The following is a 14,182-nucleotide window of genomic DNA, read 5'->3' on the forward strand; positions in this document are numbered from 1 at the left end:
ACTCTACTCACAGGCGAAGATTACAATATTCGAGTGTGTTGACACATAGTTTTTCGTACTAGTACAACAGTTGAAGTTTGTTTGTGCTGCTGTAAACAGAACATTTCCGGCATATCTAGTTAAACATGAAATTAGTTGAGGAAGTTTTCTATTCTTTCTTAGACTTAATATACATGAGAATTACTCACCATTTCACCATCTAATGTGTTATAATGGTTCTACAGTACAAAATAGGTTGATTCAATTTAAATTGGAGAAAAGCAAAAATAAAAAGAATAAAAAATATAAAATTATAAAATTATAAAATAAAATGATTCAAAAGCCTAAAATTCGCCATATTTTTTTACCTTTTCTAATCTATGCTCATTACAAAAAAATCTGACCTCTCTTTATTTAAGCACTAAATTAAGACAATTTTTTATAAATCATTCAATATATAATTTGAGAGATCATGCCTCATTTTACTTCTTGTCACGAGAGAGGACTCATCTACAGTTTCCACCAAAAACCTGGATTGCTTCGGTAGGACAGACAGAAATATGCAAATGAAGGATGTTTGGTTATTATGCATCTCATTGTATTTCTCATTATGGCACAAACGAAATGGCTGATTGCAACATACCCGGGCACGCGCGCACACAAAGGTTAGCTATATCATCTCGGCTTGAGATCATCCACCCTGAAACCTGCTGCTTAACTCTTTCTTCGCCTAGATCATTCCCTTTTTCCTTCTATTAGTTCCCAACCATTTTTCACAAACTTTAAATTACAATATATCCTAGGAATGAAAAGAAATATAAGAAATATGAAATCAAAAAGTCTAAAAATCTTTCCAAAGCAACAATGATCACAACAACAATGTTATGACAACATGATTTTATTATAAATATTAGTAGAGGGACAAAAATAAACTATTTCCTATATCTAACCATCATTACATTTGCAAATATGCCACCACCATAGGTAGATTCGATGATAAGAAATTGGCAAGATGCAAACAAGATCACAATAGAGAAAACACTTACAAGAAGGAGCAGGCACGGATGTATTGTGGGCTCAGTGGGGGCATCTGCCCCACTGAAATTTTTTGTTATTGTATTTTACATCCCTAAATTTGTACTTTTTTGCATTTATACTCATAAAATTTTGAAATTGTCCCTACTAAAATTATGAAAAATCCCTCTATATAAATTTGCCCACCTCATATAAATTTCTAGATCCGTACCTGGGAGCAAGAATATATCCATGCTTTCTGTCCGAAAACAAGGTAAAGTGCGGCTCCAAAGGCCGCCATCATAGATACTATTGAAAAGAATAGGGTTACGAGACCCAACATTAATCTTTTGGGAAAGATGTAGAGAAATCAATTTCAGCATAATGTGAAGTCAGTACGGACAAGAACATCAATAAAGATGAAGCACATGAAAAAAGAGCAAGCGCGTTTGATATAATAAAGATTGTGAATGCTTTCTCTTTGGAGAGAATCGGATGACCATTATTGTCATCGTTTCCACCTTGTACCGTAATAGCAGCTGCAAATACTATGGTGACAATTAGAGCGGCTACAATTTTGCATGAGTTAGCAGTTTCTTTTAACCATTTCTCACCTTTCATCAAGTCCTCATGCGTTTCAGAAAATATCATTAAGAAAGTACCTTGAACATGTGCTGCCTTGCCTTCAAATCTGGGAGAGGAATATAAATCCGCTTGTCAAATCGCCGCCTAATGTCCTGTGATTTAGTTTGCATTAGCCGCCAATAATAAGTAGCATTCTTTTTCTTACTTTCAATATGACACTTGTGTCCTAAACGTGCTTGAACCCTGCACCTCTCCTCTTTGGGGGTGGCAGTAGATTCTACTCAAACTAACAGCCAACTATCCAATAAAAATTAGCACTCCTGAAAAATCTTAGGGGACGTTCCTATTTACTAGTCAAGACCTGTAAAGTGTCCAGAATTTCCCACCTGATCTAAGGCATACGGAGTATTTGTGGCTGCAAGAACAAGAACCTTCTGATCATTGTTCCCTACACCCTGACATGAATAAAAAACAATTAAGCTCAAAATAATGTAAGCAAAAGAGAGACTATCAATCATAATATGAGAAATGCTAATGAGAGAGTGAGGGTGGAATATGTTGCATCACATGCTACTCTAAGACGGTTTGCAAGCTGCAAGAACCGAATCTTGTGAATTGTGAGAAAGAGGATATATTTTCAATAAATATTACACAAGCTCGACTTTAAAGACCATACTCTTTCCCATGACTCATGAGTGGACTATGATAGGGCTTTGCTTGACATTGGGGAGCCATCACCACCGTCTGGTAGGGAATGTTACACAACCAGCTTTTCCAGCCTATTCTTGAGATCTTGACCTATCATTGGATGGTGGAAGGGGAAGAGGCGGCTAAGGCAATCAGTGATGATTATGCAATTATAGAGGTGGATGACAGTTTAAAATTTTGATAATGACAATTATTTTCAGATACTGGTCATTTAAAGGTTTCAACTAGTAAAATTTAATATAACATGTATCTGGTCAAAATGCATTACAGAGATAAAGTTAACATAAAAAGACAAGAAAAAGATCAAATTGGCAAAGCATCTGTTCGGTGAAAAAGGAAATTTGATGGTTTCAAAATTGAGAAAAGGAATCTGATCAATAAAACAAGTCCGAGTAAAATAGGGAATGGTAGTCGTAGCTCACAGTTCTATTTCATTCAGTCATTATTATTAAAAGATGGTTCCTGGGATAATTCTATTTGTAAAGCATTTCTTTTGGCTCCAACTATAAAATCCTAAAAGCATTCTGTTACAGGAAAAATTCTATCTCAAATATGTTATATTACCCACACTTTGCATGTTGGAATTTGAGCTAGACATCATTAAGTAGAAAATATATGCAAGAAATTATATCACTAAAGTCCAGGCATACCATTTCAATGGAAAGGAAGCATAAAGCAACAGTTAAACACTTCAACTGAGCAAAAAATACCTGCATCTGTACAAGCAGCTCAGTTTTAATATGTCGAGATGCTTCACTCTCATTGCCTTCACCTTGTTGGCCGCATAAAGAATCGATTTCGTCAATGAAAATGATGGAAGGAGTACTTTCATGAGCCATTTGAAACAGATTTGAAACTACCTTTTCACTTTCTCCCATCCATTTTGAAACCAGATCTGATGAAGAAATACTGCATAGAGACAGCATTTGATGCTTGTCAATCCATTAAGCAAACTCCAGCTCCAAAAATACATTCAAAAAAGTGAAATATTCAACGACCAAATTTTCTGAAAGAAAGAAGTGTAACCAAGTGATACTGACGGAGAAAGCACAATTCCACAATACAGACTTACAACTAGATATGTGAACCAGCAAGGCATACACAGAAGGCAAAGTGGATATCTAGGAAAGTTGCATGAATCCAAGAACAATAGATATGATCAGGCATACAGAATGCAAATAAAATCTAGACAATCTTGGTTATTTGCAATCAAAAAATGAATAAATGATTATATATATATACAAACACAACAAAGAAACCCTAACAGGAACTCAAGCAGGTTCATGTGCACCACAAATCAACTTCAACATATTAAACCTACCAAAGGATAGACCAATGTTATGCGATCTATTAGACAATGACTGCATTCCATATTTCCACAAAGTATATCATGTGGAAAAACACGATACGTGCTTGACATATTGGAACAGTAAACCCCCAAAATGTCATATCAGGAGATTGCTTTATAAGTGTCTAGGTTGGTCAATTCATTATAATAGAAAGTGGAAACAAACATAAACACACACTTGATCGTAGCATGTAAAACCTGAAGAAAGTTGAGTCTGCTTCATTTGCAACAGCTTTGGCTAAGTATGATTTACCCGTTCCAGGTGGACTATACAGTAGAAATGCTTTCCATGGTCGCCTCTTCCCTAAACAAAGGTATAAGATCAAGTAGAATCATCAACTGCAAGATAGAATTGTACCATTCCCGATATCTAACTTGTAGATATGAAGTACTTTTGGAAGCATCAAATGTAAGGATAGCACAAAAATGTAATTACAAAGTCTACACACTATCTTTCAGGTTAATCATACATATATTACAAAGAAACTCCCCAGAAGTTTCCAGAACAAGACATAATTGAACTGTTCATGCTAAAATCTTTCCTTGCCAAACTGCTAGTTCCAGAAATTTGACACAATTACACTAGATGAAATGTAATTCAATCACAAATTTCAGACCAAATAGAATTTCTTTTGTTCATTTAGAGACATGAAAGCAAATAGGTAGGAATAGAAGCATTGTATTAACTTTTAGCGCATCTAATGTGATAAAATCATCAGTGGATAGAGCTTAAAACAAAAGAACCATATAAGAAAAAGGTCACAAAAGCACATTGACATACACTATAAGGGGAACTTCAATTATTACAATAATTTGACAACAAAACATTCTTAATCTAACAGGTACAAACTCATTATGACATATCCTTGTATAGAACTTGGATTGCAATCAGAAAAGTATATCATATATAAAACAGCTAATAGAGCAACCCAGTTCTCCACTGGAAATTATAATTTAGAATGATCCCCCACTCACCCACAATTGTGATGAACCTGTGGGCGGATGTGCTGTGGGCGGGTGCAGATACTGACAGGCTATCACACTGGCGAGCTACGGGTGCACAATCCACATCGCCTGGGAAAGGGAAAGGTGAAGTGCTTATATGTAGGTGTGTCACTCCAATTGGTATGAGGCCTTTTAGGGTAAAACCCAAGAGCAAAACTGTGTGGGTTCAGGCCCAAAGCGAACAATATCATACCATGTGGTGGAGTGGGTCATTACGAATGGTATCAGAGCTTGACCCAGCCGGAAGTGTGCCGACGGGGATGTCGGGCCTCCAAGGGGGGTGGATTGTGATGACCCTGTGGGCGGGTGCGAGACACTGACAGACTATCACACTGGCGAGTTACGAGTGCACAATCTCATATTGCCTGAGAAAGGGAAAGGTGAAGCGCTTATATGTAGGTGTGTCATTCTAATTGGTATGAGGCCTTTTGGGGTAAAGCCCAACAGCAAAACCGTGAGAGCTCAGGCCAAAACGGACAAATATGGTCTTTCTATGTCTATGCCCATTTTTAATCCCTTGTTTAGCATTTTTCTTTGGTTTGCTTTATAACTGAAATTACTAAATTAGCCAAGGACATAAAAGATTTTAAGGTGGAGCAATTACTTATAGTAGCATTATCTTTAATTCTTATGCTCAAAGATTTAACTCCACAACAGCCAATTCCAACTAAGAGAGATTAGCTAAATATTTTGCACAAACCAAATATCTTCCCACCCATTAACCCCACAGTTAATCTCGTCAAATATGTTTGTTATATTATATTTTATATGTCTAATCAACCCATAAGATATTCTAAATTGCATTGAATCCCATTCTTCTAAATAAATAATCGCAAAACCACCCACCGCGTTTTGAAAGTGTCCAACATGTCCTTGCCATGTTCCAGCCATGTCCAATTAGAAAATAAAATAATCAAATTTCAGGACACTTCTAGCCGTGTCCAACACGTGTCTAGGCTGTGTCCGTGTGTTCGAGTATCCCATACCGCCACGGCACCCCAGGAGAAGTGTTCATGTTTCCTAGGTTATGACTAGTTGAGCCGCGGCACAGGCAGACTTCCCCTTTCAAATTAAAAGCAACAAACATTGCAAAAAGACTTATTGATGCATATATGGGTCCTTCAGTATCATGAACCATGCCAAACTAACCTAAACCAAATGTGTGAATTTCTTGTCTTTGGAGACTATCGTTCTGTTTTTCAAATTGAAAGCAACCAGAGGTAACATACAAACAGAAACAAATATTGAGAAACTAACCAGTGAAAAATTGTGGGAATTTGACAGGCAATATAACAGCTTCCTGCAACGCCTGCTTGGCATTCTCAAGCCCTGCAACATCATTCCACTTCACATTTGGCTTCTCTCTGATTATCGCCAAATTAAGCCCAGACGTGAGCTTCACTTGCTCTGGGTCTTCCCCGTCTCCACCTCCATTCTTGGGCTTTGCCTTCGGCCGCGCGGAAACAGCAGCATCCCCATTGGAGGGAGAACCAGTTCCTCCTCCATCAAGAACAGCCCGAATCTCTTCGGCCCTCCTCAAGTACTCAGTGAATTTCTGAGTAATGGCTTCCTTAACCTTTGGGTTCTTCTCATACTTCAAATGGGTCTTAAAGTATCTAAAGCGTTCATATAAAGGGAAAAAGCCTTAGCATAATTCCTCTTCAACAGCCTGCTTCACATACGATATAGCCTGCTCCTTAAAATTGCTATACATCTTCTAATGACAAAATGGGCACAGAAATCAATACTCAAAATACCCAAATTGCAATAATATCATTAAAGCTTCTTCAATTCATAGACAATTGATCAAAATCGATTTCCCAATTACCCTTCACTTTCTTCCCAATTGAACAATCCAATACTAAGTTGTTGTTGTTTCGATGGTTTGTTCAAATTTGAGGAGTTTTGAAGCAAATCAATCCTCCAATTCAATCAGATACAAAACAACCCAATACGACAAATTCAAGATGTTCAATTGAGACTTCCAATAAACGAAGCTTAAAGAAAATCTTAGTACTTAAAAAGCTAGAAAAACTCCTTACAACATAATAAATACTCTTTGATTTGATGTTTGAGTGAGAGCAAATTTTAGAGGACCTTCAATTTGATCAGAATATGAAAACCCAAAAACTGGAAAACGCTAAAAAGATGATCAAAACCAAATCGGCAATCAACAGTTGAAGAGAAGAGAAATTAACAGACCTTATACTAGCGTTTTACGATGAGAGAGAGAGGTTCAACAAAAGCCAACTGTTGTTAATTTTCTCTCTGAATTGGTAATCGCGGCTTTTGATTGGAAACCTTGACCGAGAAACGAGAGGCCAAATAAGTCGCTACGTCGCATACTAAATTTCCAACTCGGATACTTTCACTAACGGTGGAGCCAGAATTTCAATTAAGGACTATACTGTCAAAAAATAATAATAATAATAATAATACTGTAATAAACAAAGAAAAGAAGAATTAGAAGCACAAGTATTTTTGGTAATAGAAGAAGAAGAAAAAAAAAACAGAAGAAGATTTGTTTTATATATATATGTAAAAAAAAATTAAATTGAAGGTAAATTTTCAAGTGGGATGCCTCCACTACTGGGCTGAGCCATAATTTCAATTTAGGGGTATAGGGCAAAATAATACAGTAATAATAATAATAAAATAAATAATAAACGAAGAAAAGAAGAACAAGTAGAAGGAGCATTATAAATAAATTTTTATATATATGTAAAAAAATTAAAAAATAATTATAATAATATAGTGGGCGGAGCCAAGTCAGGGGGCATGAACTGGCTACGCCTCGACCTCCAATTTCAATTTTTACGTCATTTGTGGAATTATTTGTTTATTATTAAATACTTTTCTTTTATTGAAATGAATAAAATAAATGATTTTTTTAATTATTGAAATGAATCTTATTACCCTTATTATTATTATTATTATTATTATTATTATTATTATATTTCGAGTCCTTGTTGTGCTTAATTATTGAATCATTCCATGTCAAGTGATAATTTTTTTATAATGTTAAAAAATCAAAAGAAATGAATCTTAATGAGGTTTTTATTAAAAAAAAACAATGGTGATTTTAGTGTGTTATTGAAAACATATGAAGTAGCCACGTGACATTGAATTTAGGTGAAAGTTGAAATAGGAGACACAATGGAATCAAATAGCCAATAATGCAATTGTGATTGTGTTAAAGTCACCTTTGCAATTGAACTTCATAAACGCAAATTTTTTGAAGAAAACAAAAAAAATTTAAAGGACCTTTTAATAGTAACTCTATACACTAGATTTTGTCCCACCCACTATTTCAGCTACAATAATGTACGATTAAGGAATTTTGAAGACTCCACATTCACTATAAAGGTGAAATTTCATCGATACAAGTTATTCCATCACTCCCAAATTTAGTCTGGATTTGAGTTTTCGATTCCTTATATGCAGTCGACATCAAGAAATTCTAAAGACTCCAAATCAATCCCAAAGATGGAGTTTTATCATTCCCTAGCCTTTCAAATTTTCTTTGCTGTTGGATGGTGAAATTGATTTTTAAAAATCATACATTTTTGTTGACATGGGCTGAGGGCCTAAATTAGAGTTTCTGGTACTCTAGTTTTAATTTCAGCCAATATTAGAATGTCATCATCCTCATTGAAGTCCATCAAGTTGTTTAAAATACAAACTTAGATCTTCCAATTGCACTAGTTGATTTTAAATCGATCCATCTAATTGAGCAAATTTTGAAAAATTGTGAAATTAATTAGGGTTTTTATAGCCCACTTTGTCTATTCTCAATTTTTTTAAAACTCCATATTTCAATCATCAAATACTCAAATTGATGATTTGATGGTGAAATTAAGCTCATTTTACCTAGAACCCATCAGGTTTCTCTCTCAATCGAGCTACTTCCACTATTGTGGATCATATATATGGGAATCAAAATCGTCTCCAGCGCAACAGTAAATATGTTGCAGCCGGTGAGCGATGTGTGGTGGAGATTATGTCACGTCACTAACTAGTAAAAGACAAAAACAAAGTAAATTGTTTTTTTACCAAATACGTATTAGAAGTGTATATACACAGACAAATCTGTTGGATACGTATTACAAGTCATACATACACAGACAAAGTGCACTATTTGTATTTGTTCGTTCTCGTCTTCGGATACAGAGACGATTTTGAAGCGACTGAAGGTGGTGTATGAAGTGAAGAAGAAAATTCCGATTTTGAAGCGACTAAAGGTAGATGAAGTGAAGAATCATTCGATCCTGAGGAATTTGTTTCCAATCTTGAAGCCATATGAAACCCAGAAGGTATGATTAGTATCAAAATATGTCTTGTGAGTGGTGTTAGGGTTTCGTTTAGAGAAAGAGAGTAAGCTTAAATCTATTGTATTTTGTTTCCAATCTTGAAGCCGTATGAAACCAGCAAAGAAAAAGATCGAAACCCTCTTAAATTAGCTCTCCAATCCCCAAAATCTCCAATCAGAAACCCTAATTCGAACAGATGTTTCTACCAAACCCAAAATCTAATTTAGAAAGAGATAGAGACTGAATAGAAAGAGACGGAAGGGGGAGAGAGAAAAATAATTGAAGAGTGGAGTTGCAGAGATAAGGAAAGGATGAAGAAAATTTTGGAGATGCAGGGTGTAAGGCTCGGGATGTTAAAAGCACTCCAATATAAGTGTAATAAGAAAATGAGAGTGTGTGTTGTGGGACCAAAATTGTTGTGTGCTGTGTGAGTCATTTGGGTGTAATTTGTCTTTTTCGTTTGAAATGCCATATATATATATATATATATATATATATATATATATATATATATATAAAATAAGAAAATGAGAGTGTGTGTTGTGGGACCAAAATTGTTGTGTGATGTGTGAGTCATTTGGGTGTAATTTGTCTTTTTCGTTTGAAATGCCATATATATATATACATGTTTATCGTATTTGCTGTGTTTTTATGCAAGATCCGTTAGTAAAAGACATTTTGTGATCTGTTTGAACGCACAAAAAAAACTTTTTCTCAAATGTTGTTCTCTTCTACAAGTGAAGTAATATTGCACTTTCATCATTCTTGGCTTTTTGTTTTGATTTCTGAAGCATCAATTTCTTTCTACTGTTAATTACCTTATTTGTTCTACGTTTATTAATTGGACAAAAAAAGGGTATGACCCCACTAAACCTAATATACATCATAAGTATATATCACTTTCAAGTAGTTGGATTCCATTAACAAGTGAAAGTAGTTTTTGAACTTACTAGTCTTAATTTTATATATATATATATATATATATATATATATATATATATATGTTTATCATATTTGCTGTGTTTTTATGCAAGATCCGTTAGTAAAAGACATTTTGTGGTCTGTTTGAACGCACAAAAAAAACTTTTTCTCGGATGCTGTTCTCTTCTACAAGTGAAGTAATATTGCACTTTCATCATTCTTGGCTTTTCGTTTTGATTTCTGAAGCAACAATTTCTTTCTACTGTTAATTACCTTATTTGTTTAGTGTTTATTAATTGGACAAAAAAAGGGTCTGACCCCACTAAACCTAATATACATCATAAGTATATGTCACTTTCAAGTAGTTGGATTCCATTAACAAGTGAAAGTAGTTTTTGAGCTTACTAGTCTTAATTGTAGTGCACAAGCCTCCTTGTGAACGATTTAAGTTTGGGAATCACTCAGAATTAAGGGGTAAAAAAAAAAAAGAAAAAAAAAAAGGAACTGAGGTAGAAACTAACTTCTAAATTGTTTTGTCTAGAAATTGCTATAAATTATTCAGTGGGGAAAAAAAAAAACACACACACACACAATTAACATATAGCAAGAAACTTGCTTGTCTGAACAGAACATAGGGTTGAAAAATCTTTCCGTGGACCTAATGGTGGTCGTTGGTCTATTTATTTATTTTTTTGCTGTTGAATTACTATGTTGTTAGGGTGGTAACCTCTTGGATCTTGATTGTTAGTTTGTTGCCTATTTGTAGATCTTGATTGTAACTTTTAGTTTAATGTGAAACTTATGGTGGTACTCCATGCTGGTTCGTGGCATGTAGACCACTAAAAGTTTACTTCACTTTAGTGAAATGACCATTCCTTTTTCCTCACATTTTAGAAGACTATTCATTTTACTCACATTTATAAGACTATTCCTTTATCCTTATATTCATAGAATTCTGAAAGCCAGAATGTTTTGAGAACTTATTCAGATTTGATCTACTTTAGAAAACTTAGGTAAAATATTTAAATGATAAGAAAATATTGTCTGCAATGGGCGACTGTTGTTTACTTGTGTATTTATTTTTCTTTTACTTATATTCTCTTGGGTTATCAGAAGATGATGGGGAACGACTTAGCACCCCATCTTTAAAAAAAGACTGAAGAGGAGGGTATTAAGGTAGTACATGAAGTCAAATGCAAGCTTTATGTGAAGGTAATTATTAATGCGAATTTATGTAATATCATTCTTTAAGAAGGTAATTAGTGAGTTGTGAGAGTGCATTTGTAGCCCGCCCTTACTTTTACTTTCAATTTCGATGTAGGAGACCAACATGGCAATGTTTACATTTTATGCACACACTCATATCTTTAATTGTATTTATGAATTCCTGCAATAATCACACAGTTATTAAGTTTTAATTATGTATATAAAATTATAAAAATATAGGATACTTCTACTGTAATATTTTCGTACATTGCAATCTATTCTTGTTGCTTAACTTATTTCTTCTTTGCTTTCCACTGTGTTTCAGGATTGGAGTAATTGAAAAATGTTTTAGGCAGGACACTGTTGAGTAATTCCAATCCATCAAAAAAAAAATTATATTAACTTTACCTCTCATTACAAATTGAAAAACCATATCTTTTAGGGTTGTAATGGGTAAGAAGACAGGAAAGAAAAAAATTCAAAAAAATAAGGTAATATTTTATATGATATGTGATATTGTTTGAAAACATATAATATCTGATTCTTAATAATAATTAATTTTTTGATTTAGAATGAAGAGTTCAAATTAAAAGCTGGGTGGCATAGATGCTCTTCATTGAAGTAGTATCCAATCTGAACGAGGAAAAGAGGAAAAATGTTGACAATATTGGTTTTGGCAATATGCTTAATCTGAAATGTTCATTTTTGTCAACTAAACTCTTCAATTACTTCGTAGAAAATTTTGATGGGCAAAAATGTCGGATTAGACCTCAAGAGGAGAATGTGTATCTGCCCATTAATGCAATTGAAGTCCAGTCCATTCTTGGCATACCTGCTGGCATTATCCTAGTGCCTATTTGTAAAAATTTTGATTTTGATTGGGTAGACGAAAGTGGGTATCGCAATGATAAAGAAATGCATGTGGACCAACTGATAGATAGGGTAAAGAATTTAGAGGCTAGTAAAGATTTCAAGAGAGCGTTTTTACTATTTACTTGTGCAGCTGTACTGTCTCCAAATGGACGATATCATACACACGTAAGCTTGTGGAAAGCTGTTGATGATGTGAATGCAATTAAATCTTACAATTGGTGCACCTATGTGGTAATTGTTTAGTGAAATCGTTGAAAACCGCTGAAGATGGGGATGGGAAGCAAATGTACATTGGATGCGTGATTTTCTTACAGGTATAAATTAATAGATATATTTACACTAGTTAGATCATTTTATGACTGACGTTATTTGCTAATATTAATCCTATCTCATATGTTTTGTTAAATAAAATTCAGCTTCTTTATTTAATGAGATGTGAAGTGTAATACCCATATTATGACACAAAAGATACCCAAAGCCTTGGATTTTGGGACATAAAGCTTGTATGTGAACGATTAAGATGGGAGCATGAAATGGGAGGTTTTGGATACGGTCAGGTATTAATAAAATTTATTTGCATGTACCTATAATTTGCATTATGTATATTTAATTATACAATATGCAGTTCAATATATGACAATGACATTTGGTCATGATTGAAGATTGACTAATTTTGTTTTAATAACATAAAAAAAGTTGGTCACGAGATCATATTGCGGGAATGCTAATGTTAGCCCATCTCGACATGGGTTATCCCCTTCTCAGTCTGAGTTTTACAATGATAGTTGTTCGGACACCGTGTTGGAGGTAAAAATACATTCAATTATGTTAACGAACTATTAATACATTTTGTTGTCAATTTAAAATTAATACAATGGTCTCTTTATGCAGCATTACATCAAAGATCTTCAGGTGGAAATAATACAGAATGTGAAGAAATCGAAAAAGAAGCTTCACAGACTAGAGTCTTTGTTGAGGCAACGTCGTACACAGAAAAGACCAAGAGTGTTTGGTAAGAAGAATGGGGAGGGCATAGCTGATGGGGATGGGGAAGGTTTAGTTGAGGGGAAAGACGCGTCGGACTATGAAAAAGAGATATACATGAAGGAAAACATTACTTCCCCCATTTACACATGTGAGGGGGAACAATTCGTTGGGGGAGAAGATGGACACAATTAGTGATGAATAAGATGCAGTTCTAAATGTTGAAGAGACATGCACGAAGGAAAACATTGCCTCCCCCATTAACACATGTGAGGGGGAACAATTCGTTCGGGAGGAGATGGATAGAATTGGTGAGCAACAAGATGCACATCTAAATAATGAAGAGACATGCATGAAGGAAAACATTGTCTCCCCTCTTTACACATGTGAGGGGGAACAAATTGTTCCAGAGGAGATGGAGACAATTGGTGAGCAACAACATGTACCTCTAAATGATGACGACACATGGGATATACCCATCAATAGACTATTTAAGATGATGTATGGAGTCAATATGCCCAGCAAGGAAGAGAGATTAATTATGGATCAAAAGGCCGTTCAGAACAATGTTGTTTCCACCAGTGTTCCTGTAAGATCGTTACTTTTTATTTTCTTTGATTTAGTTATTTATTAGCTATTATATGATTATTATTGTATATTTAAGCTTGAATTGTGATTATTATTGTATATTAGCTGTGGTAACTTAAAAAATAGTTTATATCATTCCAATTTTTAAATAATAGCAGAAAATAGAAACGTAAAAGTAATGACATTATATAATAACGAAACCTTCTGTCAAAGTCATATGATCATGACAGGTCTTTAACATAGTAACAATTTATTTAGGATATTTTTTACTAGGTACTTCTCATTATAAGATTTTTTAACCTATTAGAATCAGCAGAAGGCATAGTAGACCATTTGTTTTTTAGTAATTTGAGTGAGAATAGAAGCTTTTTTTATTCAAACCTACTGTTTTTTTTATACAAATTCCTAAATCCCTCAAATCACAACTCAGGTATCAGTCACGACAATCCCTGGTGTGACATTTCCCGTACATGAAAGAGTAACTGAATCCCCTCACAACACAAAATTTGAGCGAAGTGGTACACCATCCCAATTTCCCATTGCATTATCAGACTCTGAAGTTGCTGAAAATATTAAAAAGTGTGGAAGAGGCACTAGGATATTAAAGCCCGGACCATATTCCTTCTCTACTTGGGTCATTCAAGATGGTAAAAATATTCAG

The 14,182-nt window shown here is 34.4% G+C and overlaps 1 pseudogene; it reads right to left on the minus strand.

Annotated features, from left to right (window-relative positions):
• Positions 1-290: 290 nt before the first annotated feature.
• Positions 291-7,239, minus strand: LOC132311837 (protein SUPPRESSOR OF K(+) TRANSPORT GROWTH DEFECT 1-like; annotated as a pseudogene).
• Between the last annotated feature and the right edge of the window lie 6,943 nt (positions 7,240-14,182).

This window comes from Cornus florida, unplaced genomic scaffold (assembly GCF_030987335.1).
Source record: "Cornus florida cultivar Cherokee Brave unplaced genomic scaffold, ASM3098733v1 CherokeeBrave_3.0.0_Hap2_Chr06, whole genome shotgun sequence".
In the NCBI taxonomy this organism is placed as follows: Eukaryota; Viridiplantae; Streptophyta; class Magnoliopsida; order Cornales; family Cornaceae; genus Cornus; species Cornus florida.